Here is a 23,799-nt window from a genome sequence, read left to right as displayed (position 1 = left end):
AGAGAGAGAGAGAGAGAGAGCAAGTGTGCCAGCAGGGGCCAGGTGGAGAGGGAGAGGGAGAAGCAGACTTCCTGCAGGGAGCAGGGAGCCTAATATAGGACTCGATCCCAGGTCCCTGGGACCATGACCTGAGCCAAAGGCAGACACTTAACTGACTGACCCACCCAGACACACAATAGTGACTACTCTTGATGTGAAAGACGGTAAGGGCAATGGTATCCCCACCCTATGACAGGCTGCATCTGAACTGGCTCAACAAAATGTGTATGTTCCTACTTTGCCTTCCTACTCCTTGTTACATTCATAGCATCAAGATTTTGCTCTCCTCCAAAATCTTGGCAAAGTTTTCATAAGTTACACCTAGTCTAGCTCTGGAGAGAAAAAAAAAAAAAAAAAGAAAGATTCCATTGATACTATTCCAATTCTTCTGCTTGCTGAGTCAAATTTTCTCTTATTTTGTAAGCTATGCATTTGGGCAGATGTTGGCCTTGATTTGAGGTATAATTCCATGCAGAGAAACACAAGACAGGAGTAAAGGTGCTGCTGGACACAAGCCTGTTCTGCACAAACACATTTTTGGTGAGATGCATTTTATTTAGAGAGGACTTGCAGTCTAACTGCTCTATAATGAAACAAGCAGGAATGACAGTCATTCCCCTGCTCACAGATGTGTCTTAGGTGAGTTTTAGAAATTATCATACATATAGAACCGTATTTCTCTTTTAAAAACCTATATTTGGGATCCCTGGGTGGCACAGCGGTTTAGCGCCTGCCTTTGGCCCAGGGCGTGATCCTGGAGACCCAGGATCGAATCCCACGTCGGGCTCCCAGTGCATGGAGCCTGCTTCTCCCTCTGCCTGTGTCTCTGCCTCTCTCTCTCTCTGTGTGTGTCTCTCATGAGTAAATAAATAAAATTAAAAAAAAAAAATCCTGTGCTGCAGAGGCACTAGTGGGCAGGGGTGGCCCCTGGCCCAGCTGACGGCCAGGCACAACTTTGTATAGTGACAGATGGTAATTAGGCTTATTGTGGTGACCATTCATAATGTATATAAATATTGAATATCAATGTTGTATACCTGAAACTAATACAATAATGTATGTTAATTATTCTTCAATAATAAAAAAATTGCTGTGCATATCATTAACACTGTAAGTTGGCCCCCTACTTCCTATGAAGCTGGCAGCCTCTGGATCTTGGGTTGACTATTTGTACTGGCTGTTAATTGCTAATAGATTGCCAGGTGTAGATCATGCTGTGTAAGCATTAATCCTTTATTTAGGAAGGTCTGAGGCTGTCCATGATTATGAAAAGGCAAGTGATAAACAAAAACTGGAGAAATCTCAGCATCCTCACTAAAAATGTCAAATCCAGTAATACTTCTGATAGTAAAAGCAAAATTTATTAGTGAGAAAACAGATTGGTACAATAAAATAGGAGCCTTAAGTGGGGAAAGCAGAGAGAAGGAAGGCCCCCCAAAAAAGATTAAAGAAAGAGAAAACATTTTTTTTGAAATAAAAGACTTTTTTAAAAGATGAATTAGAGATTAGGCATGAAGAGACTGTAAATGTCTTCCTTGTTCTAGGGACAAGGAGAAAGGAAAGCATTTGGGGTGAGCTTTTTCATAATTCTACCTAAGAACGTATATGATAAGACGCTATGCTATACTCCGTGTTAGGAAAATGGGTATATTGGTCGAGGGTTTGTCAACCACAATCCAAAGCCAAATTCAGGCACTGATTGTTTCTATAGGACCTGCACATTAAGAATGATTTTACCTTTTAAAATGGCTGAGGAAGAGGCACCTGGGTGGCTCAGCAGTTGAGCATCTGAACGGTTCAGCTCAGGGCATGATCCCAGAGTCCGGGATTGAGTCCCACATTGGGCTCCTTGCAGGGAGCCTGCTTCTCCCTCTGCCTGTGTCTCTGCCTCTCTCTCTGTGTGTGTCTCTCATGAATAAATAAATAAAATATTTAAAAAAATAAAATAAAATGGATGGAAAAATCAAATGAAAAATATTTTGTGACATGTGAAAGTTGTATGAAATTCAAATTTCACTGTCCATAAATAAAGTTTCCTTGGAACTCAGCCACCCATATGTTTACATATTGTCTATGGTTGCTTATTCATTAAAATGATGGAGAAGACAGGTTGCCACAGATACGTATGGCCTACAAAGCCTAATCTTCACTATCGGCCCTTTATAGAAATAGTTTGCAGATCCTTGTATAGGTGATTTCAGTCAGACTAACTGGGATTTCAATTTATATGGTCTTTAAACCTTTCTAGCTCTTCTATGTCTAGTCTTCTCTTTGCAGAAGCTAATCCCCTTTCCTCTCTTCCCACTTGTCCCCCCACGTGGCCTATCATGGCAGCCCTGACATTCCCGCTGCCAGGATCTTACAGCCATCAGACTGAACTCTATCAATTATTCCTTCTAAACATCTTTTTAAATTATCTTCTTAGCTCCCTTTTTGGTGCTTCCACCCCAATCTAGGCTACTGTCATCTCTTCCTAGATCACAGCAAAAGCTCTGCTAAATGGATCTCTCACATCCACTCTTCCATGTGCTCTGTTTAAAATTCACATGTGATCCTGCTACTTCTCTGTATCTGACTCTTTGCACCGTTCTTGTATTTTTTACAATAATGTCCCAAACCTTTCATGTCTCCCCTGAAACCCTGGACAATTGGATTTCTGCCATCTCAGCAGCTTCATTTGCTCTCCCTCAGTCCCTTTGTTCTAGTCATGTGGACATCTTGTAATTTCTCTGCGGTGAATCTGTAGTCATTTTCCAAACCAAGACACTTGTGAAAGTGAACAGGGGCACTGTTTATGAGCAGGCCAGGGCAACAGGCTATAACCAGGGCAGTTCCAGGCCAACCAAGACATAAAGTCACCTTATGTTTCTTAAACACACCACACTCCTTTTGACTTCACAGTTTCTGAGTGTGACTTCTCTTTACCTGAAACTCTCTCACAGTCTCATTTTTTGTCTTCGCTCACATGCCCATGACCTCAGAGGAGCTTTCTAGGACTCCACAGGTTAAGGAAGACTGTAAACACCCAGAGCATCTTTGCAATCCTCAAACAATTATAATTGCATTATAACACATATTATAGCTTATACATCAAACTAAGGTGACCAACTGTTTTGATCTGCTCAGGACTGAGGGGGTTCCCAGGACATGAGATGTTCAGTAGTAAAACCAGGTAATTTTCAGGTCACCATGTGAGAATGTCATTTCCTCAATGCTAAAGGCCATACTTGTCTTGTTCCCCACTGTATCCTCTGAAGCTAGTATAGTTCCTTGAAAGTTAGAGATGCTTAATAACCTTTAGGTGGTTGAATGAATTAAGGAAGAAGGGAATAAAATAAAAGATAAGATAAATGGCTTCTAGGTGGGTTTATTAAGGATGCTTTGTATATTGGTTCCATTTCAGGCTAAAAGGCAAGTTCTGGCTGTGGTATGAGATTGCAAGAGTATTGCAGGAGGTGAGAAAATTCTCATAATAGTACTTGTTCTCTTCCCATTATAAATATCTGGAAGGGATTTGAAGATTATTACTATGAATGAATGTTGAAAATTCATATGTTAAATCCTAATGTCCAATGAGATGGTGTTAGGTGGTAGGGCCTTTGGGAGGGCTCTACCCTCATGAATGAAATTAGTATCTATCTAAAAGAGACCCCAGGAGCTCCCTATGTCTTCTATAATGTGAGGAAACAGGGAAAAGATGATCATCAATGAACCAGGAAGCAGATCTCACCAGACCTTGAATCCACCAGTGCCTTGATCTGGGACTTCCCAGATTTCAGAATTGTGAGAAATAAATTTCTGTTATTTATAAGTCTCCCCAGTTTATGTTATTCTGCTATAGTAGACCAAATGGTCTAAGGTAGTCATTAATAATCGGGTATGAATGGCTGCAGCAATAGAATGTGTTGCCCACTCTAGGAGGAATTGTATTTTTAATAAGAAACCCAGCCTTCAGTCACATTATTAACTCATAGTGACAGCTATTTTGATCTGGGAATACAGGATGAGGTATGGGGGCTACAAAGAGAAGTGTGGAGGAAGACCCACCTTCGGAATACCCCAGATTCCTACCCTGTAGGTGGCTGCCTCCTCGGCCTGGATGTCAGACTCCAGGGCTGAACGGGCAATGAGATACAATCACATCAAAATAGTTTGGGTAGCACACCATAGGCCAGCAGTCTAATTGTTTTCGTTCAAATTATCCAGACCAATCTTTACCAGCCCCAGTTTTGGAGAGGTTATTCCCACCCACCGTGTTTCTGGCATCTGCACTTGGCACCAGATGAGAAGTCTGCACTGGGAGAGATGAGATGATCAGAAAGGCACATTAGAGCTTTCCAATTGGTAAAATGTTGGATAATAGGATTTTCAGTGTTTCCTTTGGACTACATAAATTCAATAAATAAGAGCCCAAGATTCCTATGAATCGAAGGTCTCTGACCATTTAATCCATGCTTGTTTCATAAAATAATAGGTTATCAGATACAAAAAACACATCTGAGATTCTCATTTTGTAGTTGGGGAAACCATGGTACATTGAAGTTAAGGTCTTGACCCTATTTAAAGTGCATTCATACCACACTGGGAGTTAGATCCAAGTCTTCCAATTCTAAGGGCTGTGCCACTCTGATGTCACCCCTGTGCTTTGTTATGAAAACTTTTTGCTATACAGAAAAGTTGAAGAAATTGTACAGTGATCAGTCATATACCCACCACCTTAATTTTACAATTAGCTATTTTACTACGTTAACTGTATCACATATCTGTTCATCCTATTTTTGAAGCATTTCAATATAAACTGCAGATATCAATACACTTCACCCCTGACTACTTCAGCATGCAGATCTTTATCTAGAGTTTGATATTTGTTTAGCATTATTTCTTAATGTAAAATTTATACACAGTGAAATGAACATGAGTTTTATAAATGCATCCACCTGTGTATCTTAAACACCTATAGTACTTTAGTTTTTCCATTTCAAAGATTGTAAGACATGTTACATTTTGCTTAAATAATCATTTGTAAATCATTTGCTTTAGAAGGTATACTTGCTTATTTAGAAACATTTTTACAGGAAATGGATTTATGTAATATCAAGCTATAGTTTTATTTATTTATTTATTTATTTATTTATTTATTTATTTATTTAAGAGGGAGAGAGGGAGCATGAGCAGGGGGAGGGGCAGAGGGAGAAACAGACTACCATCTGAGCAGAGAGCCTGACATAGGGCTCCATCCCAGGCCCCGGGGATCATGACCTGAGCCAAAAGCAAGTGCTTAACAGACTGAGCCATCCAGGCACACTCAAGCTATAGTTTTAAAAGAAGGTTTTATAAAGTGCTGTGTTCAAGTGGTTATTAAAAGGAGATTCTATTAATTTCTTTAATTAATTCTTTAACTTCATGAGAGATGAAATAGTGAAGTCAAGGAAATGCACTGGACTGGGAAAGGAATAGAGCTACTCAAATGAAATACACGAGGGTCACAGAGTCTTATAGAAAATTTAGCATCCTTCCTACCTCAGTATATACTTGTGCATAGCACCCTGCCAGCCTCTTCTTATCCCCATTCTGTATCTCAAAAAGGCAAATTACCTGGAAATTTCAAACTGAGTGGGGGTGACATAAGAAAAAGGGAGGAAAAAAAAGTCACTAGTTCTTTTGCTTCTGCTATAGGAATGTTCTATTTGACTACAGTCTCCCCCATCCCTCCTTTTGCTTCTATGGAAACAAAAAAAAAAAAAAAAAAAAACTAGAGCAGTTTTGAGAGACAGATGCTGAAGAATGATATTCCACACTCTCTTCCCCGGCTTCCTTCCCACATCCTGCAGAGTATATGAGGAGCTCCAGCTCCCACACATCCAAGTACACACACACACACACACACACACACACACACACCTGGTTGTACCAAGAAGACAAAGATGATTGGGAAATTTTGGTGATTGAAGCTGTGGATAGCTTAGTGGTTCATTACAGTCCAGGCATGATGGACATCAACAGCAGGGAGAACTTGAAGCATTTTAACTGCCAATCGCTCATGTCAGGAGGTAAAGATAAATCATAGGAGCACTTGGCACAGCCCTTTCTAGTCACCAGATTCACTCCACCATGGGAGATGTGTTGGTCAGAGTAGGGGCAGTAGCAGGCCAAGGCAGCCAAAGGTCTGAACCTCAGCTGACTTCCTAGAGGAGAATTTATGGGCACCAGTAAAGTTGGAATGATATGATAGCTTGTTTTTATAGCAGAGAAGGGGGAGGGAGAAAGAATGGAAAGGGAATATTCTGGAAGTCTTTCTGTGGGTGATCCAGACAACCATTTTAGAGAAAACAGAACATTTCAAACAGCTCGGCCTTCAGCCAAGGCAGATGGTCCAAAATGAGGAATGGGAGAGCAGTGCAAATCAAATCAAGTTGCTGGCTGTGGAAGCACTACATGAATGCGTGGTGGTTGTGTTGGTTGGAAGTCCATCAGTGCTGACCCTGCATTTAAAAAGCACATATTTAGGCCTGCTCTCTTGGCATCTGAGACTGGCCAACTCCAGAGACCTGCATGTACCATTGGTTGGTATAGAATCTACTCTTTTTTGCCAAAAAGGTCCAAATGCCCTAATGAAAACTCTAAATGATCACCATATAGAAGACAGTGAGTGGTGCCAACTTACTGCAGTCTTGGTGGCTTGCCTAATGGTTTGAGAGAGCTAAGCTTGTGGTTAGAATTCAAATCTCCAGGCAGGATAGGCAACTCCATAATTTTTGGAGAGAGCAGGATCCAAATGCATAAGAAAAAATGAGGGAAAAATTTCAGAGTGAAACAGAACATTAATATGAACACTCTATCCCTGATTACAATCAGAGCTGGCTATTTTTAGTGTATTTCTGATGAGTCTACTTCACTGTACTTTATACCAGAATGGCACAGTGAATAGTATTTGCTTTTTATTGGCCAGTAGCTGAAGAAATAAATGTCCATGGAAGTGTGTACAGGGAGTGGATGGTTGACCTATGGTGGATTTTTCTATGTCTACAAAAAAACAAACCCCTTTCACTAATATATAAGTGTGTTTGTGCTTGTGTGTGCTAATCAATTCTGTTTTCCAAATGCAAGGAATAAAACATTTTATGACCAGACTGTAATTCCCAAATCATGATTTAGAAACTCTGAGGTGCAGCTGGATAGGTGATGGCACTGAGCTAGCTTGTGTATTAATGAGGGCTATGTCACAGGTTTCAACAGACAGAATATTTGATTTTTATTGGAATGGATTTGCATGGGGGGGGGGGTGATATCTTTCCAAACTCAACCACATAAGAAAAAACAAAGTATCATAACCCAGCTCTGCAGATGTATTCTACAGAAGGTGACTTGCATACTTTGGTAAGTTTTATCCCCACTCTGTAGCAAAAACTAGAATTCCCTTTTCCAATATGCACTTAGAAGTTGTAATTTCCTCCAAAAATAATTTGTAAATTCCCCCTTATAACCAAATGGGCTGTATAGGGATCTACATTTGTCCCTGCTGCTTCAGCTAGTTGGCTCCAGCTGATCAAATGCTTACCATGGGCTAGGTGCTCCTGGAGTTGCAAAAGAAGAGTTAAGCTAGATTCTGTCCTTAAGGGGTGGACAGTCTTAGTAAGGGCATCAGAGGAAAACATAAGAAACAAACCATTCGGTAAGAATCAGGAATGAGACAAGGTATGAATCTGACTGCAGGGATTATTTGGGTTCGAACAGCTCTAAGATGTTTGATCTTGATGTTTTCTATCACCATGGTCTTTGGTGACTCTTTTGTATTCTTGGAGTACTGATTTCCAAGGCAGTATTAAGGATGATATCTTTACATTGGGGTACCACCAGGTTATCAATATAGCTTCTTGTCAGCTATTGTGCTTACAAACTGTATGATGCTTTTTCATCAAACACACAGGTAATTTAAGGGAAAGTGTGAAAGATTTTTTTTTCTTTTGTCTTTTTCTTCTTCTTTTGACCGACAAGGTTAATCTATATCACAAAATCTTTATCATTTAAAGTCAGGCTACACCTGTCAGTTTTTTGCTATTCTTTTTAGATGTGAATAATAACTGCAATTCACAGAGTAGTCCTGTTGTTAGGTCAGTACAACCTATGATTCCCAAGCCTGGTTCTGCATCAACGTCTCCTAGGGAAGGAACTTCTTGAACCTCCTTGTCGGTGTAGGCCTGTAGAGAGGATCAGCGAAGGACTAATTTTCAGTGAGATCCCTGTGTGTAGCCTTTTGCTGCCTGTAGCATTATGGTTTTAAGAGAGGCATTTGGCAAAACTTATTGTTGTGAATACCTTCTTACAACAGTCGACTTTTCAAAGGGCTTTCCTATTCATAATTTTCTTTGATCCCCTTAATTCTCCAATGGAAGGGGGATGGAGAACTGGATCTTTTCCCACTTTACATGTCATAAAAGAACCAAAAGAATAGTTGAATATATCAAGGTGATATACAGACCTCTAGCCATGCAATGGTGATCACATCAGTTTCCTGAACTCAAATTTATATTCTCATTTTATCTCTGATACAAGTAATAAAACTGGCTTATTTGATTGCTCTTGCTGACAAATTATATATAGGATTTGGGGGCCAAGTTACACATATTTGACTTTTTGGTTAGCAATGATTTGGAAGCTAAATGGAATATTTTAAAAATGATCAATAGACCTTTACCTTACATGCAAAATTAAATCAAAATGAAACATAGACCTCAAAATAGGAGTTAAAACTATAGAACTCACAAAAAAAAAGCACATTAATAAACTTTTGTGACTTTGGGTTAAAAAATGGTTTCTTAGATATACTGAAAGCATATATAACAATAGAAAAAGATAGATAAATTGGACTTCATCAAAATTAGGAACTTTTAAGCTTCAAATGATGCCATCCAGACAGTGAAGACAACCCACACAATGGTAGAAAGTATTTGTATGTCATGTCATATATCTGATAATAGACTTAGAATATATAAAGAAGTGTTACAAACTTAATCATGACAAGATAAATAACACAGTATAAAATGGGCAAAGACTTTGTGGGGTCCTTTCCAACACCGACAACCAATTCGCTCTGACACCAGTTGGGTGTCCTAAAGGATTCAGTCCCACAAGACGGCTCCACTTCAGATGCTGCTTGTGAATCTCAAACCAATTGTGAATCTCAAGCTGACCAATCAGATATAAATTGGGGCTTCCCACAGCCCCCTCCTCAGATTTGATACTTTGCTAGAACTTGCGGGCACTTTACTTAAATTTACTGGTTTATTGTAAAGGATATAAAAGATGAAGAGGCTCGTAGGGAAAGATTCCAAAGGGTCATTAAAAAAATCAACTTCTATCTTTTTGTGGAATTGGGGTACACCATCCTCCTGGAGGTGTATGGCGGTGTATGGCACATGGCTGGGTTCACCAACTCAAGAGCTCTTTGAACTCCACTGTTTAGGGCTTTCTATGGAGGTTACATAACATAGACATGATTAATTAAATCATTGGTAATTCAACCTCCAGCCCCTCTATCCTCCCGGAAGGTCAAGAATGAGGCTGAAAATCCCAACCTTCTAATCATGCCTTGGTCTTTCGTAGGATCAGTTCTGATCCTCAAGCTATTTAGGGGCACCCATCCACCAGTCACTTCATTAGCATACAAAAGATACTTATCACTGTAACATTTCCAAGGGTTTTAGTAGCTTGGTGCCATTAACAAAGACAAAGACTTTTTTTTTTAAATACTGCAAATTTAAATAGACATTTGTCCAAGAAGTCTTGCAGATGACAAATGGGTACAGGAAAGATGCTCAACATCACTAGTCTTTAGGAAAATGTAAATATAAACCAGAATGAGATACTACTTCATACCCATTAGAATGGCTATAATAAAATGAGTGACAATAAACTGTGTTGGAAAGGATGTAAAGGCATTGGGACCTTCATTCATTGCTGATGGGAATGTAAAATGGTGCAGTTACTTTGGAAAACAGTTTAGTAGTTCCTCAAATTGCTAAATATAGTTTCCACATGGCCCAGTAATTCCATTCTTAGCTATAATCCAAGAGAAATAAAAATATGTCCACACACAAGACTTCTACACAGATGTACAAATGGCATTATTAACAATAACCAACACTTGAAAGAACACAGATGTCTATAAACTGATGAATAGGTAAATAAATGTTGTATATTTATGCAATGGAATATTATTTGGCAAAAAAACAGAATGAACTACTGATGCATGCTACAACATAGACAAATCTTAAAAATATTATGGTAGATGAAATAAGCTGATCAGAAAGGACCACATGTTGTATGATTCCACATAAATGAAATATCCAGGAGAGTCATATCTATAGATAGAAAGTAGATGAGTAGTTGTCTGTGGCTGGGGCAAGGGGAGAAATGGGGAGTGACTATTTTTGGATAAGGAATTTCCTCCTGGGATGATAAAATATTCTAAACTTGAAGATTATAAAGATGATACACAACTCTGTGAATATACTAAAAAAAAACATTAAATTATATACTTGGAGTGTTTTACTTTTATAATATGTGAGTTACATTTCTATAAAATTAAAAAAAAATCAGCAAATGGGGACACCTACTTGGCTCAGGGGTTGGGCAGCTGCCTTTCACTCAGGTCGTGATCCCAGGTCCGGGATCAAGTCCCACATCAGGCTCCTGCAAAGAGCCTGCTAGCATCTCCCTCTGCCTGTGTCTCTGCCTCTCTCTCTGTGTGTCTCTCATGAATAAATAAATAATTTTTAAAAAATCAGCAAATGCTACCTCCCAGAGTTGGGCTATCTCAACAATGTTTAGGGATATAAAATTAAGTCTCCAAGCACTGTAATTCCTTCTTTGTCAACTAGAACTTGAAGTTAGCTCTCCTTGTAAATAAACAAAACTGCTGCTAAGAGCTAATTGGCAGTATTGACAAACTGGCTTCACCAGGAAGCAGGGAGTCATGGTGATCCTAAAATTGACAGCCAAAGTAGAGCACCATGATTTTGTTTGTATGTTTTTGTTTATCTGTTTAATATTTAAGAAACACAATAAATCCTATTTATTGGTAGATTAATTTTCTGGGCTGCCATAACAAAGCACCACAAACTGAATGGTTTAAATAACAGAAGTTTATTGTCTCACTGTTCTGAAGGCTAGACATCTGAGATCAAGCTATTGGCACGGTCATGGCAGGACTGGTTCCTTCGGAGGACTATAAGAAAGAGTGCATTTCATTTTCTCTTATAGCTTCTGGTAGCCTCAGACATACAGATGGCCTTCTTTCTGTGTTTCCACAGCATCTTTCATCTTTGCGTGTCTGCCTTTGTGTCCAATGTTGTCCTTCTTATAAGGGCCTAATCGTATTGGATTAGGTCCCACTCTAATGATCTTAACTTGGTCATCTGCCAGGACACAATTTCCAAGGACGTCTGAGTGGCTCAGTCAGTTAATCATCTGCCTTTAGCTCAGGTCATGATCCCAGTGTCCTGGGATCAAGCCCCATTTTGGGCTCCCTGATCAGTGGGGAGCCTGCTTTTCCCTCTCTGTCTGCTCATGCTCTCTCTTTCACTATTTCTCTCTCTCTCAAAAAGGTCAATAAAATCTTTTTTTTTTTTTTTTAAAGACTCAATTTCAGATAAAGTCACATTCTCAAGTACTAAGGATTAGGACTTCATCATCTTTTGCGGGAACACAATTCAACCAATAACACTAAGTCACATCCTAGGAGATATATATAAATTATATATTTACATATATTTATTTATATATATATATATATATATATAAATATTATTTAGGCCTAGCTGAATTTTTATAATTTTCATCAATGGTATACATTGGAATAGTGCAAGAAGGATGCTCTCTTAATATCATGCATGTATTAAGTGAACTTTGTGTATACCCTTTGAATGACTTTGTTGTTTTCTATCTGGTGACTTTCATTAAAAACCACATGAAAAATCCCCAATGTTCTAAGTCTGCAGAGAAAAATAATGAAATGGTTATATAATTAGGAAGTTTGATCATTCTCTGGTTTTGTGTCACTTGTCTCCAGAATGCTGCTTTTATGGATTGCCAAGAAATATGTGTGTGTTACTATTTCTTAGATCTACTCAGCCTGTAGATTGAAGATAAAGAGTACAAGGATAAAGCAAATTTACCATATTCACACAGTTATTTAAAAGAAAAAGAACTTGAAGCCACTTCTGATCACAAGTGTTTTGAACCAGTAAAATGAATTACTGAAAAAGTGTAGGCAGTGATGTTTTTCTTTAGCAGTTGGTACTTTGACTAAAAATAAATCAGTCAAAAATCAGAAAGAGAAGGTAAGTAAGGTCTGTGAAGAAACATAAATGATATTCTTTGTGGGAACGGATCATTCCCTTTAGTGTATTAACATGTTCTCCATTCTCTCTCACATATACATATAAGCATATATAATACATATATATAATTTGACCTTAGTTTTCTGCTAGCTATTCTCCGATTTCTTTGTCCCTTTGCTAGCAAAATTCCCTAAAGGAGAAATTGTTTCCAGTTTTGATTTTTGTTTGTTTGTTTTTTCCTCCCTCATTCTCTCTCAAAGCCTCTCTAGTCAGGCTTCTACCACAACCCACTTTTGTGAAAGTCAGCAACAACTGCTGCATTCCCAAATCCAATGGACACCTGCTAGTTCATAATAGTCAGAGCTTGAGCACATTTGATCACTTTGCCTTCTTCCAAACCCTCTCTTTGCTTGGCTTCCAGAACTCCATGAGCTCCTGATTTTCTCTGTCTTCACTGATCACTCCTTCCATTCTTTGTAGGGTCCTCCTCATCTCCTAGATCTCTCAACTCAGAAGTGCTTCAGCCTTTGAATTTGACTTGTGTCTACACCCTCTCCCTGAGTAATCTTATCCAGAGTCATGCCTAAAATATTACCTGTATGCCGTCGACTCCTAAATTTATATCCTCAGTCCAGACCTTCCCCTTGAATTCCATACACCTATATCTAACTATCTACTAAACATCAACACTTAGATATTTCATTGGCATCTAAAACTTAACATACCCCAAACTGAAATCTCAATCAGCCCTTCCTTCCTAATGTGTCCACATCCATCACAGGCAATTCTGTCCTCTTTAGAGCTTTATTTCAAAAACATTGGAGTCTTTCTCAAAATGGATGAAAGACCTAAATGTGTGAGAGGAATCCATCAAAATCCTAGAGGAGAACACAGGCAACACCCTTTTTGAACTTGACCACAACAACTTCTTGCAAGATACATCTATGAAGGTAAGGGAAACCAAAGCAAAAATGAATTATTGGGACTTCATCAAGATAAAAAGCTTCTGCACAGCAAAAGAAACTGTCAACAAAACTAAAAGACAACCTACAGAATGGGAGAAGATATTTGCAAATGACATATCAGTTAAAGGGCTAGTCTCCAATATCTATAAAGAACTTATTAAACTCGACAGCAAAGAAACAAACAATCCAATCATGAAATGGACAAAAGACATGAACAGAAATTTCATGGAGGAAGACAGAGACATGGCCAACAAGCACATGAGAAAATGCCTGCATCACTTGCCATCAGGGAAATACAAATCAAAACCACAATGAGATACCACCTCACACCGGTGAGAATGGGGAAAATTAACAAGGCAGGAAACAACAAATGTTGGAGAGGATGTGGAGAAAGGGGAACCCTTTTGCACTGTTGGTGGGAATGTGAACTGGTGCAGCCACTCTGGAAAACTGTGTGGAGGTTCCTCAAAGAGTTAAAAATAGAGTTACCCTATGACCCAGCAATTGCACTGCTGGGGATTTACCCCAAAGATACAGATGCAATGAAATGGCAGGACACCTGCACCCCAATGTTTCTAGCATCAATGTCCACAACAGCCAAACTGTGGAAGGAGCCTCGGTGTCCATCGAAAGATGAATGGATAAAGAAGATGTGGTTTATGTATAGAATGGAATATTACTCAGCCATTAGAAACGACAAATACCCACCATTTGCTTCGACGTGGATGGACCTGGAGGGTATGATGCTGAGTGAAGTAAGTCCATTGGAGAAGGACAAACATATGGTCTCATTCATTTGGGGAATATAAAAAATAGTGAAAGGGAATAAAGGGGAAAGGAGAGAAAATGAGTGAAAATATCAGTGAGGATGACAGAACATGAGAGACTCCTAACTCGGAAATGAACAAGGGGTAGTGGAAGGGGAGGTGGGCGGGGGGTTGGAGCTATTGGGTGATGGGCACTGAGGGGGGCACTTGACGGGATGAGCACTGGGTGTTATGCTATATGTTGGCAAATTGAACTCCAATTAAAAAATATACAAAAAATAAAAAATAAAATGGAGATTTGCAAGTCAAAAACAAAACAAAACAAAAAACCTTGGAGTTTTTGCTTCCTCTCATTCCATAAGTGATCCATTAGCAAATCCTCTGGACTCCACACTGAAAATATATGTAGGAAGTAACTATTTCCTACACTTTCCCATGACTATTTCTTATTTAACCCTGGCTCTCCCAGCTTCTGCTATCCTTTCTCTAGAACTAGTCTAACACAGTAGCCACAGTGATCTTTAAAAAATATAAATCAGAGTAAATCGCTCCTTCTCAAAACCCTCCAGTGATTTTCTGTCTTCTGCACAGTAAAAGCCAAAGTTATTATAATGGTCTGTAGCTGCCACACATGTGGTCCCTTCCTCTTATCTCTCTGATATTATTTCCTGCTGTCTCCCTCCTCACTCATTTCCAGGCACACTGGCCTCCTTGCTACTCTTAGAACTTGTCGGGTATGCTCCTGTCTCAAGACCGTTTATAAATCAGAAGTTATCTTTGTCTGGAAAGCTCTTGCCCCATATATGTTCATGGCTTATTCGCCTAAGCCTTTGGGTCTTTGCTCAAATGGCACCTACTAGGTAAGACCCACCCTGCCCATATGATTTTAAATTACTACGCCCAAACACTGGCTTTCGCTGTTCCTCCTCTCTGCTTTGTTCTTCTCTGTAGCACTCATTGCTGCCAAATATGTTATCTCTTTTACTTACTAATTGTTCATCTCCTCCCAGAAGAATATAAGCTTCTAGGAGACAAAGATATTTGTTTTGTTCATTGCTATATTCTCAGTGTCTGGAACAGTGAGTGACAGAGTAGAGAGTAAGCAAAACTTTTTGAATGAATGAATGAATGAATGAATGAATGAATAGTTCTTAACCTTTTCTCTTTCCTAGATCTGTGAACTATTTTAAGATTTGATGAAACCTATGGAAACTTTTCCCAGGAAAAATAAATGCTATTTTTACGTAATTTGGTACCTAAATTTTGAGGTCAGTATATCCCCTAAAATCCATTCAGGGACCCTTTAGCTGCCCAAGAACTCCTGATTAATCATCTCTGACCCAGAAAAAGGAGACCAACTCTGCTATTGTTTTTTTTTTTGTTTTGTTTTGTTTTTATGATAGTCACAGAGAGAGAGAGAGAGAGAGGGAGAAGCAGGCTCCATGCACCAGGAGCCTGACGTGGGATTCGATCCCGGGTCTCCAGGATCGCGCCCTGGGCAAAAGGCAGGCGCCAAACTGCTGCGCCACCCAGGGATCCCCCCAACTCTGCTATTGTATGTTAGATGACTGCAATTCCTACTACAGAAGTTTTCTTTGTATATTTTGCTATTGGACCCTTAATATTGTCAATACAGTTTTAGAAAGGTGGAAGTCATTTTTTTGAGAAATCTTTGTAGCTTTCTACCTGTATCCCCCAGCTCATCCTAAGTGCTCATTTTCCTTTCCCTCCTCTCTTCTCAAGGCATATCTCTCTAACTTTCATAAACCTTAAGGAGGAAATAACTGCAAGATCATAATTGGAGGAGGCTTAGGTGAATGGGCCAGGAATGAAACAATTTTAATTCCCGCCTTTCCCGTTTTAAGCTCTGCATTCATCCTCAAGTAGGTGCCCTCATGGATTAAACAGAAAATGGTGAATTTGTTGCCGAGAAGTTCTATGAGAGCAGAATCTTGCCCTCATCACTTCCCAAGGAAAACTGCTTCTATGAATTAAGGATTTATGGACGACCATGTTTCCACTAGAAATATTTGAAGATCTGGACTTACATGCTGGGATCCTGACTTGATTAAAGGCTGCAGAGAAGCTGATACAGTAAATAGTCTGCTATCAGTGGACTCATATTTCCTGCTAGAGATAAACCAAGCCTTGTACCATAAAGCAATCAGTAAGCATTGCAGTGGCTGATTCAGCACTCTGCCCTCTACTGTGCTGGCACCTTCTATTGGAAACGGCCTCAAAATCATAAATGTTGTTCACTTTGGAGATGCGAGACATGGGATGAGTTGAATCTAAGTTGGATTAGTTCCTTCATGTAAACACCTGGTATACATTGCAGTATTAAACAGACTTCTGTGGTTTTATTTTTCTAAGCCCTCATGCCATGTATCAGGAAATCCAGCTAAAGCTCTGGGAGAAGTGTGAAGTCTCTAAGAAAACTTGCTTGGCCAAAATTTTGCCCTGGCAAAGAGTGTGTTTGAGTACCATGAATGTACCTGCAAATGCCAGCACCACAGGAGAGGCAGTCACAGGAATAATCCAACCTAATTAATGTGCTTATATTTGACTTTGAATGCATCATGTGCCTCATATTCTTGCTAATTTTTAAAAAAATTTTTTTTCTTTATTTATTTATGATAGTCACACACACAGAGAGAGAGAGAGAGGGGCAGAGACACAGGCAGAGGGAGAAGCAGGCTCCATGCACCGGGAGCCCGACGTGGGACTCGATCCCGGGTCTCCAGGATCGCGCCCTGGGCCAAAGGCAGGCGCCAAACCGCTGCGCCACCCAGGGATCCGAATTCTTGCTAATTTTTATGGTAAAATTTTTGGGAATATGTGAGGGCTAACTATAAGAGAGGTATATGTTCTTTGGGCTCATATTGCATAATGGATATAAATAAACTGTATCTTGACAATTCCATGTGAATACTGAGCAGTAATCATTATCTCAATTTAGAGCTTGCTACTCATTGTAGGGTGCTAGAGTAGTGGCATCAGCGTTCCCTAAGAACTTTTTGGGAGGTCGATTCTAGAGTCTTTCTCCACACCTAATGAATCAGAATCTACATTGTAAAATGATCCGCAGGTGATTCATTTTCACACTGACTTCTTTCAGAAGGCTTAGGAAAATCTCTGTTTTCCAAACATGGCTGTGCTATGGAATCAGTTGGGTGCTACTGTCAGAGAGGCTGATTCTATTGATATAGGGTTCAGTTTGGCATGATAGAGTTTCAGAGCTTTCTGAGTGATGGTAGTGGGTAGTAGTTTAAGAGCCCCTGGTTTAGAACAGAACCAGAACACATCTCAGAGTTGGTGATATTTACAACAGACTTTCAGTTACTTACCTGACATCCTATCAGCCACAAGTTTCCCTTTGAGTTTTTTCTTTTTATATGGTATTAGCTGACTTCTGAATCACCAAAGAGAAGTTATGATCTCTTTAGTTGCCACTTTATCTATTTTATCTACTTATTTGAAAAGGGGTAGATTACATTTACTTCATTTAGATGCTCTAAAATAGTCAAAAGATTTGTTTAATCTGAATATCATTTTCTAATATACTTTTAAAGAGAAAGGTATAGTCTAAAAGATTGCCATCTAGGCTCCTACCAATGCTAAGCAGTACTTTAAGAGAGTACTTCAAAGAGAGTACCTCTCTTAAAGCAGCAAAAGGTAAGATTCCAAAAGAGTAAGTAACAGCACAAGTTGCACAGCTGGCCACTGGAAAAGCCACGGGTTGAATCTGATACTTGAATAGGCTTTATCTGATTCTTAAAGCTCATACTTTTCCACTCCCCCATATTGTTTCCCAAAAAACTTAGCTGTGTATAATTAATAGCAACCTAAAAAAAAGCAATTATGATTTATTTTGTTCTTGTGTACCCTTTTTTCATATGTAACTTAAAAAATTTTAATTCCAGTAACCATCACTGAGTAAAGACAGTGTATGTCCTATGGTGCTGATTTAAGCAAACAAGTTAGGAGAATTAAGGATGGAACACAGGGTTTTGAGATGCTTGCTAGGTAGAGTAGCTTGGGAGAATTTCCAAGAGGCAGATGCTTCACCAAAATCTGTTGCTCTGGTCAGAGGAGGGAAGGGACATAGGAAAGGAAAGACAAGCTCTAAGAAAAGAAAGAGAAAAGGGCTGCTATCGAAAATACTAAAATTCTTTCAGATTACATGGAGCAGCAGATGGCACAATGTAAAGGACAAACGGATTAACTTGCTGCGATGTTTGGTGTCCACTTCATAGCCAACCGTAAAAGGCACTTGGATCAATTGGGAAAGCATCGACTTTGTTAAACGATAGCTTCCAGAACATGCCATCTGTGGTCTCTGCCTGTTCTTATTGCCTGATGAAGACTGGAATTGCTCTTCCTGAAAAAGCAAATTCTTTCATCTGGTTGTTTTTCTTATTCCTTTGAATTATTCTCAGAGATGGAATTTGTGTATATCTGAGAAGGACCTTGGCTTCAAAACATTTCTGCTCTCAATGGTTTCATATGTCTCCGCAGCATCATACTGAGAGATTGTTAGCAAAGAGGCAGCTTTGTGGATTTGTTGATTCATTTCTTTATAGGGAAAGGGTATCTTTTGGCATCATATAGGATTCTAAACATTGTACAGAAATCCTGAAAAACAAAAAAAAAAGGAGATCCTAGTAGGTGAGTTTTTGCCCCATGTTCTAATCACCGTTTCTCCTTTCTTCTATGGTTCTAATCACCGTTTCTCCTATGGTTACCTAAAATCTACAGAAGCAGAGATTCTCCACCTCCCCAGTTCCTCTGGCTTCCCATGCCCCTCCGCCATCAATATTCCTTTAATCTCCCTAAAGCCCATTGCCTTCTAATTTATCTTCATTGTTTATCTTGATTAAATCCCTAAATACTATTCATTTTATCTTCTCTCATTTTTCCTCCTTGTGAATTGCCCCTCTTCCCCATTATCTTTTTTTGATTAAGAAGTTTTCTTTTAGGGGTGCCTGGGTGGCTCAGTAGGTTGTGTCCGACTCTACATTTTGGCTCAGGTCATGATCTCAGGGTTGAGATCGAATCCCACCTTGGGCCTTCTGTTGGGAATGGAGCCTACTTGGGATTCTTTCTCTCTCCTTCCTGTCCCCATCCCCAAACTTATGTTCTCTCTCTCTCTCTCTCTCAAAAAAAAAAAAAAAAGAGTTTCAACTTGATATATTTAAAAACTGTTATAACTAGGCCGGGGGCTAAATAGAAGTTTATTTTCATATAGTCTATATTTATAAAAGATCTGCTAAGATACTTAATTAACTACAGTAAATACTAGGAGGATGTTTAAAGTATTATAGAATGAATCTTCAGTTCCATAGAAGCATCATTTAGGTATAAATATAATTGTAGAGTAAGAGGAGGGTACTCCTTGAACTAACAGTGCTTTGGGAATGAGAATGTGCTTTTGGCATTATGAGTGGGTAAATTTTCAGTATGAGGGATTACTGAAGCTTTGAGGGAAGTTTGGAATCTTTGGCCCTACCCACTAAATGCCAGTGGTGCCAACTGAGTCATTTGGCCACCAAGGACATTCACACAGATTTCCAAATGAAATGGAAAGGCTTATTATATTGTAGCATTCTTATTCATTAGGTTCTTTAAAACTACCAGTGTTTAGAGAGATGTCCCATGGAATTCATTCATATTTCTTACAGTTACTATAAGATAATTATATATACATACATATATATGAACATGTCAGTGTTGAAGATCAAGTGCCAGGCTGTTGCTTCAAGAAACGGCATATAAAGCATTCTACTTAAAAGCAAAAGAAGTTGTCTTGATTACTTAGATGTTATCCTCCCATTCTTCCAACAAATCCTCTAAGCAAGTCCAATAGTTCCTACCCTGTAGTAATTTATAATGCATAGAATATTTTTCTGCCTTGCAGTTTTAATGACAATTAAGCAAATGAATGTGTTAAAGCACTTGAAACCAATTTTATCACTGGTGTTGTCTCAATGATAGGGAAGAGAACTGCCTACCCTATCCCCAGCGTACCAGCAACCACATCTCAATGACTACATTCATGCGTGTAGGATTTTGGGACCCTCTGCATATCAATGCCAGCCTCAAGCACGACAAATCAATGTTGTAATGTAACACTTTGCATTTCAAAACAGGCACTTAAATTCAGTCAGAACTCACATGTGGCAGTGCTTCTGGAAACATCCCCAAATAAGGCATAATGCAGGATTTAAACATTTCAGATGACCCAAGCTTAATCTGAAGAAGCACATGAGTTTGATCATTAGCCTTTTTTGTGATGAACTCCAACAGTTATTTGTATGCATTTTGTTAGAACTCATACAACCATTGTGAAGAGAATAAAAGAATAAAAGGAAATTTATTATTACTATAGCAAGTAGAATTCAGATTAAAAATGAAACCCACAATCCAGCTGTAAATGTGGTTAAATACAATGAAAATGGGGACTAAATTGTTTTCTTTCTCTATGTAGGTGAGATTGGCTCTGAACTAGGAACTATTTCGTTGTCGGGTGAATGGAGCCTAAATGTGATGCTTGCCGCTAGCCAGGAGAAGGCATCTATGCCCCGCCAGGTCAACTTTTGATTCCCTGCTGTGTCTGGGTTGTAGGTGGGAGTAAACCCCCTCACTTCCATGAGATGCGTTAACCTACAGTTCACAGTGGCCACATTCCTGGGAAAACAACTTGTCAAGAGAAATGATTAAGGAGAGCCATGTTTGACTTCAATGCTGCCCAATTGGTGAATTATATTTTTAGAGCAATCAGCTTAAATCCTAGAGATTGAAATTGTGCTGCTTACTGACTGCCTGGGTGATTTGGCATGAAATTTAATTTGCTTTAACATGCATGGGGGTAAGCAGAGGGACATTAATTTCACATTTGAAAGTTACTGTATTACTTTGGAAATAACTAAGGTCTTAGTGTAAGAATTTGCTTTCATTTCCGTTCTTCATTAACCAAACTTGGTTCTCTAGTCTACTTGTCTGGGCAAATTCTTCTTTTCTCTGTGATTTCTATTTTCTCTCACTTTGATGTTAATATTAATTGAGTACTTCACAAATAGTAGGCGCTTATTTAATTGATCATCTAATCAATGTTCAGCACATTAAACATCCTAGTTTTATATTTGAGGAAAGTTGACATCTCCTGGTCCTTTTCTCCTTACCTTTCCTATACTTGCAGGGTTATAGGAGATAGCTCTCATCTTTTTCTCTCCCTTCTGCCTTCTAGTATGACCCTTTATTAGAACCCTGATGCATATTGAATGAGCCTAGTTGCAGGGAAGAATTTTAAGGTCAAGGGCTGTTTTTGAAAATTTTTGCTACATAGGGATCCAGCTTTTAAGACATTAAGTTGGTCCTCAGAGTCCTGTCCATTTAAAATTATTTATAAGTTAAGGTAGAGCTAAGCTGAAAATTTGTAGGCTTTTAATAACACTCACAATAGTAAAGTGCTGCCAGTGAATCAATGTCTTGAATCTACGTAGAGAGCTAAATGAATAAGCCACTTTATATGCTCCAAGCTAGTGAAATGTAATGAATATTGAAGATGTCTAAGCTAGAGGTCTTCCCTGCTCAGTAATCTGTAAATGCCCAAATAATTTCCACTGGTCAGTGTTTACATCGCATTGTAAACTCAACTCTATTTGAGCATTGGAATGCTGACCAGTAGTGGTTGATTTATACAGTGGGTTTGATGTTGGATAATTCCCAGGTTTTGAAAACTTGAATTAAATGCTAATTGTGCTTGCAGTAAATGTTTTAATTGGCCACTCCTTCAACAGTAAATATTCCTTCACTGGGATATTTCAGTAGATATTTTTCTTATAACAGTTGTAAAGGGATGCTTGCTTGGCCCCCTGAAGATCCTCTTAAGTTTATCACTTTGCATGTTTAGTGAATACTGGCATGATTTATTATTTAATAGGTTATGGAAATATGCCATTTCTGGAAATGACAGTAAGTACTGTAAAGAATAATCTCAGGAGAGCTATGTGATTCATCTAATTAAGCTGTTTTGAGTTTGTTATGAGATAAATGTATCTTCAGCTGATCTTATTGCATAGAATACCAGGCAATAGGGATATTTTTAACTTCTTCCTTACCATATATGTTACCCCATTGTAACTCACCACAAATGATATAAGATCTAGAGCTGTGTCTTTTTTTTTTTTTTAAAGATATCAATAAATGTATTCCCTTTGGAAAAGTAAGTTCATTACTTCTATTAGGACAATACATGTATCAATACTGCAGAAGACAATATTTACTAAGTGAGTGTTTAAGAGGTTTAAATGTGATTATGTTTTTCCCAAAGGAATCTAGTTAATCTTGTTCCACCAAAATGCTAAGGTCCTAAAGTATTTTTATCATAGCCAGAATTATCTTCCTCATCAATCAGTAGCATTTCCCTCATTCCCCTTTTAGATTTTAAAATTCCTGTAAATAGCAAAATAAGCAGTTGGGGAGGTGGTTTTATTCTTAAGCAATAAGGGATGAAATTGAGTCATGACAGTGTAAGACTAAACTGAACCCCAACAGCTATTGCTATTTTCTATCTTAATGGAATTATGGGGTGTTTGCCATTGGTGTGATAAAAGTCCAGTGGTCTTCTTTTTCAAATATTTGACATATCACTCTAGTTAGCATCTTGTTAACTCTTTTATCTGTTCTAGTATAGCCTGGCTGTGTATGGGGCTACAGTACACCCAATTATGCTAAATAGGTTGAAATTAAAATATCTACAATACAATCAAAGACCACAGGTCTCCTAATTCAAGCTGTTTATTCCTTCGTGTCACTGTGGGAAAAATTCTGAGTAAGCAAATTAAGGGAGAGGTTTTCCAGGCCTACCTCTGCCTGATGTAGTTACCAGGTGACCTCAGAAATGGGGCTTCCATATCATTACAAAACAATGATTGTGGGATCCCTGGGTGGCGCAGCGGTTTGGTGCCTGCCTTTGGCCCAGGGTGCAATCCTGGAGACCCGGGATCGAATCCCACGTCGGGCTCCCGGTGCATGGAGCCTGCTTCTCCCTCTGCCTATGTGTCTGCCTCTCTCTCTCTCTCTCTCTCTCTCTGTGTGACTATCATAAATAATAAATAAAAGAAAAAAATTATTAAAAAAAAACAATGATTGTGCACCAGTTCTACCTAGAGCACTGAGCTGTTGCCATGATCGAGTGAGATAACCTCAGTGAAAGTGCTTTATAAACTCTAATGGCATTATGCTTTGAAAATGTGACATTTAGTGTCATGGAGCAGCAAGGCACTAAATAGTATGTCAGTGGCTTAAATTAATATAGTTTCCCAAACTACCTTAAATTCCTAATTTAAGAAATTCCTTAAACATGAAAGAATTTCATTCGACATGTGCAGTTCACTGACTGACACAGTCTGTGCTCTAGGAGATATCTTAATAGCAAGAAAGGAGGGAGCTTGTTGGCAGGGTAAATGGAGGCAAATGAAAGGCAGGATTTCTGTTGTAAAGAGCAGCCCCTGAGAGTTTGATTAGAGCAGTTAACCACACCTGGGCCACATTTGGAGCTTCCTCTTCTTAACCTAATGAGTCTTTTGCACCTCTTCAGTTGTGGAAACCTAGCTTCAGAAGTATTTAGACCAAAACACTTTATCGAAAGAAACAGAATGGAAATGCTGTGACTGGAGGATATAG

The 23,799-nt window shown here is 38.9% G+C and overlaps 1 protein-coding gene across 7 annotated transcripts in view; it reads left to right on the top strand.

Annotated features, from left to right (window-relative positions):
- CTNNA2 (catenin alpha 2) overlaps positions 1 to 23,799 on the top strand; it is a 1,087,950-nt gene that overhangs the window by 754,414 nt on the left and 309,737 nt on the right. The gene's annotated exons all lie outside the window — the stretch shown is intronic.

This window comes from Canis lupus, chromosome 17 (assembly GCF_011100685.1).
Source record: "Canis lupus familiaris isolate Mischka breed German Shepherd chromosome 17, alternate assembly UU_Cfam_GSD_1.0, whole genome shotgun sequence".
Taxonomy (NCBI): Eukaryota; Metazoa; Chordata; class Mammalia; order Carnivora; family Canidae; genus Canis; species Canis lupus.
The sequence above is the reverse complement of the archived record's forward strand: the minus strand, read 5'-3'. Positions and strand labels throughout refer to the sequence as shown.